Genomic DNA, 5,749 nt, shown 5'->3' with positions numbered 1-5,749 from the left:
GGGCCGATTATGTGTGCCTAGTGTGGCAGGGTTGCGAGAGAAGATTATGATTGAGATTCATCAGTCCCGATATTCTATCCATCCTGGCTCGACAAAGATGTATCATGACGTTAAGGAGCAGTATTGGTGGGATAACATAAAGAAGTCTATTGCAGAATTTGTAGCCCAGTGTCCTAATTGTCAACAAGTAAAGATCGAGCATCAGAAACCCAGTGGATTGATTCAGAATATAGAGATTCCGACCTAGAAATGGGAGGTGATTAATATGGACTTCATTATTGGATTACCTCGCTCTTATCATAAGTTTGACTCCATCTGGGTGATAGTTAATCGACTTACAAAATCTGCCCATTTTCTACTAGTTAAGACAACTTACACGGCTGAAGATTATGCGAAGTTATATATCAAGGAGATTGTTAGGCTTCATGGTGTGCCGATATCTATTATATCAGACCGAGGAGCTCAATTTACGGCTAACTTTTGGAGGTCTTTTCAGAAGGGTTTAGGTACACAAGTAAATCTCAGCACTGTATTCCATCCGCAGACTGACGGACAGGCTGAACGTACCATCCAGACGCTTGAAGATATGCTACAAGCATGTGTTCTAGATTTCAAGGGGAATTGGGATGACCATCTGGCACTTATAGAATTTGCCTACAATAATAGCTACCATTCCAGTATTAAAATGGCCTCGTATGAGGCATTGTACGGGAGGAGATGTAGATCACCAGTTGGATGGTTCGAAGTCGGTGAGACAGAATTATATGGGCCAGATTTGATTCACCAAGCCATTGAGAAGGTGAAAGTGATACAAGAGCGACTGAGGACGGCACAAAGCAGGCAAAAGTCTTATTTCGATGTCCGGCATCGTGATCTGGAATTTGAGGTTGGTGATTGGGTTTTCCTGAAGATCTCGCCGATGAAGGGTGTTATGCGTTTTGGGAAGAAGGGTAAGTTGAGTCCGCGGTATATTGGGCCGTACAAAATTCTTCGACGAATTGGACAGGTTGCTTACGAGTTAGAATTGCCATCTGAATTGGAATTTGTCCACCCGGTATTCCATGTATCTATGTTGATGAAATGTATTGGAGACCCTTCTCAGGTCGTCCCTATCAAATATGTACAAGTTACAAAGGATCTATCATATGATGAAGTGCCAGTGGCTATATTAGATCGACAAGTGCGCAAGCTGAGAACAAAGGATGTAGCTTCCGTGAAAGTATTATGGAGGAACAAGAATATAGAAGAAATGACATAGGAAGCAGAAGAGGAGATGAAGTCTAAATACCCTTACCTATTCCAAAGTGAAGATAACGAGGATGCCGGGGGAAAGAAGGACGCATTATAAGGTGAAACGGCTCTATGAGGTAAGCAATAGCTTGTGAATACTCTTTTTTAATACAAAATGGTGATATGCAGATAATGTACATATCCATAATGCTTTGTATAGTCTTGTAAGGCCATAGGTTGGGTTTAACTGCTTGCAAGTTTGGCTAGTGTCCATTTTATGGGGTAAACTCAGCCGGAAATCTCCGTCGGAATCCACGATGAGTTAGACACCCCATAAACCCTTACATTTGAGGACGAATGTTCCTAAGGGGAGAGGGTGTTACAACCCAAATTCGCATACCATAGATCACGCCGTAAGTTAGTCGACGTAAATCCAAGAAGAGATTATCTTTGAGATGATAAGAAGTTAATCCTATTGGTCTTAAACGATACAAGGGTGTATTAGAGTGGTTAACAAATATTAGAAGTTAAACGAATCAAGGATGTTGTAACCCGTATTTTCGGGTAACACTAGAGGTGATTAACTGTCCCAAGAGGTCATGTTTTAATGTATTTGAATTATATAATATCCGCATCATAAGTCTTGAAGTCAAGCGAGTTATGAAACAAAAGTCGATAAAAGTTGTCGCAACTTAGGTTTATAATTTTACTTAAACTTTAGGTCAAATGTTACTGCATTTTTCTCCCAAGGTGCTTGGAATTATGGGGTGATCTACCTATAAAATTGAAGATCTATGAGTCTAGTTTCCAACGCATTAAACCGTTTATCGATACGATCTCGGAATAGAGAGATATTCGCGTTTTCGCGAGAGTGCGCCAAGCTGCTCTCTATGGGGCCCACGAAGGCGGTTTAAGACATATGGACATATATAAGATACCTCAACCCCGTTTTAAGTCATTATTTTTCAGTATATTCAGACCTTATAACCCTAAAATCAGTCTCTCAAGGTTCTCTCATGATCCAAGAACCAAACAAAGGGCAAACAACACAAATCAAATGTCAGGAATCCCGTGGCGCTAGTAAGTTTCTTGTTCTTCTTGTTGTTGCTGCTTTTTGTGTTGTTGCAGCTCGTGTGGGAGATTGTTTTAAGTGTTTTATGTTCTGTAAATACACCTTCAAGCTTTTAATATCAACCCTAGGTGATTTTAAGTCTTCTAAAGTAATTCTAGTGCCGAAAAACCCGAATTAATTGCTAGTTTCGCTTCCTTGTTCTTGTGGCATAATTGAAGGGATATTTTGTGGAAAATTAAGGTCAAATTGGAGTTGTTATTTCTGTTTAAAGGTAAGAAACCTCTTACTCTATATATATTTAAGATTATCCAAGTTGCAGCTAAGTCGTTGAAGCTAGAACTTGTGAAATATATATCGAAAGGCTTGGTAGTAATGCTGTTGGTTGGTGGACTATTTTGGAGGCTCAATATGATTATTAATGATGTTGTTTGGGCTGTTTGGTGATTGTATTGACTTGTGGAAAGTCATATAAATAGGGGAGGTGCTGTCCATTTCATCGTAAAATAGGTTGCGGTCGATACATAATAGTTACGACGCTTAAACGATAATGATAGTGTCATTCGTCTTATTGTAGACTAAGGAGTCATGATATTTGCATAGCTTGAGGTTGGGCAGTATATACAAGGTATGTGAGGCTATCCCCTTCATTCTTTTGCATGACTCTGATTGTACATAATTTAATGAACGAGCTCCCAAAGATACTCTAATCTTAGAAGCTAGCAGTACTTACATTGCTGCCCTTCTTATGAAACGATTGATATTGATGTTACTTCTCTTATTCTTATATTATCAATGTTGTTGGTAGTTCATGATTCTTATAAGATTCTTGATGAAGAGTTAATCCTAATAACGTGTACGAAGGATACCGACCTTACGTCACTCCGAAAGGTTCAAAATGTGATTCCAATGAGTCCAGCATGCATCATATATATGTATCTATTTTACTCTACCGAGCCGTGCTATAGTCGGCCGGGTATGGCACCTATTGTGCAACCACTGATCAGTTGGGTTTTACCGAGCTCCACGTGGCCGGGTACGATTCTACTGAGCCCTATGATGGCCGGGTACGTTTTACCGAGCCTATTACGGCCGGGTACGATATGATGATGGTGATGCCCACAAAGGCGTATGTTTTAAAAGTTTATGTATATATATATGTATGTATCATGTATTTCATGTCAGTAGCCCTCAGAGGTACCCAGATGTCACAGGTTGTATATTCTCTATCCTTGTTTACATTACTGTTCTCACTTATGCTTTCCTGCCTTACATACTCAGTACTTTATTCGTACTGACGTCCTTTTTATTTGTGGACGCTGCATGTCATGTTGCAGGTCCTGATAGACGGGTAGACATAGCTCCCCCATCACAGTAGGCTATTCGGTTCAGCGGTTATTGGCGAGATCCCTTCTCCGGACTTGCCGTGGTCTTGGTATGCATTTTTGTTATAGACATTATGGGTATGTCGGGGCCCTGTTCCGGCAATGTTGTAGCATTTATGTTCTTTTAGAGGCTCATAGACAGGTGTCGACTCATGTATGGTTTGGAATGCCTTGTCGGCTGATTTTTGTTGTATAGTCTTTCATGGCAGCATAGTAGCTCGTACCTTATATATAGTTTCTTGACAGTCTTGTCATCCCATGTTATGTATGTTCATGACATTATCTTTCATTGTTGGATGTTCATGATCCATGTCTACCATTTATATTGATCTTGTCGGCCCTTAAAGATAATAAGAAAGATTAGATAAAATGTACGTTGGTGCTCGGCAAGTATGGCCCGGGTGCTAGTCATGACCCTCCAGTTGGGTCGTGACACCTTCGGTCAATACGAATAGAATGTAAAGCCATTTAGGCTCAAAGAATGCCCCATCAGAGTTTCAGAACATTATGAACTCTATCTTTATTGACTATAGTTATATGTCTATTATCTATATAGATGATGTTCTTATATTCTCTGAAGATATAGATTCTCAGTTTAAGCATCTCAACACTTTCTTTAGAGTTGTTAAGAGAAATGTCCTGGTAGTTAGTGCCCAGAAGATTAAACTCTTCCAGACCACCATTAGATTCTTAGGACATGACCTATATCAAGGATCTCATAAACCAATTTGTAGAGCCATAGAGTTCTCTTCTAAATTCCTAAATGAGATTACGGATAAGACTCAGCTTCAGAGATTCCTAGGAAGTCTCAACTATGTCACTGATTTTATTCCTAACATTAGACAGGTCTGTGAACCTCTTTACAAAAGACATAGGAAGAATCATATTTTATGGAGCTCTGAACAAACACAGTCAGTCATCCGAATAAAAGGTTTAGTACAAAATCTTCCTTGCTTAGGAATCCCTAACCCAGAAGCCTATATGATTATTGAAATAGATGCTTCAGACATAGGTTACGGAGGTATCCTTAAACAACAGATTACCACAGAGTCTCCTGAACAGCTTGTTCATTTTACATTAGGAATCTGGAATTCCGCTCAGAAAAACTATTCTACGGTTAAGAAAGAAGTCTTGTCTATAGTACTATGTATTACTAAATTTTAAGACGATCTTATTAATAAAGAATTTTTAGTAAGAGTAGATTGTAAGTCTGCTAAAGAGATTCTTCAAAAGGATGTCAAAAATCTTGTTTCAAAACAAATATTTGCTAGATGGCAAGCTCTACTATCTAGCTTTTATTTCAAAATCGATTTTATTAAAGGAGAAAATAACTCTTTACCTAATTTTCTAACAAGAGAATTTTTACAGGGAAAAAATAAGGCCTTTCAATCCTAAAACCCCTTCCAAAGGGAAGGAGAACAATAAACCATAGACGGCTAGACCGTTTGTCCCTCTTCCTAGTACTCCCAGTAAAACCACAGCCCCTCATAGGATACCAAGTGAGACTGAATGAAGTGTAGTATTAAAAGATAGTAAGAAAAGCCCTTAAAAACTTATAAGAGTTTTATTGATTCAACATTAAAAATATTACAGCAGAAAATAAGAGAGAATACAGAGGGGAGAGGTCTTAGAAAATTGGGTAATTTTCTAATTCCTCTTACAATGAGAATGGGGAGTCTTAAATAGACTGAATGAAAGATGCCTTTAATATTAGGCGTACAAGTGTAAGGTTTGATTTGTCCGACAAGATTAGGTGGTCGACAATCAAAAGTGGGGCAGTTTATCTTTTAAAAAGTAAACAGTAAAAGTAAAAGGTAAAGGATAAGATTCCTTACTGATGATGACTTCTCAGTCGTAATTGGGGTCCATGTATGCCAAAGCTATTCCCCTTGGGTCACACATGTCTCCATTGTTGCTTTCTCCTATAGAAGCAGCGTCTTCAATCAATTGCATGATTTGGCTTTCTTCATAGTTGTCTATGTTTTGTAAGGCTTGCTTAAGTTTTTCCTTGAGAGCTACCTTGGAAGGTGAAGCTTTGGTAAAGCTTTGTTGACTGTTCTTTGGG

The sequence above is a fragment of the Nicotiana tabacum genome, chromosome 19, assembly GCF_000715075.1.
Source record: "Nicotiana tabacum cultivar K326 chromosome 19, ASM71507v2, whole genome shotgun sequence".
Taxonomy (NCBI): Eukaryota; Viridiplantae; Streptophyta; class Magnoliopsida; order Solanales; family Solanaceae; genus Nicotiana; species Nicotiana tabacum.
Note: the sequence above shows the minus strand (reverse complement) of the source record.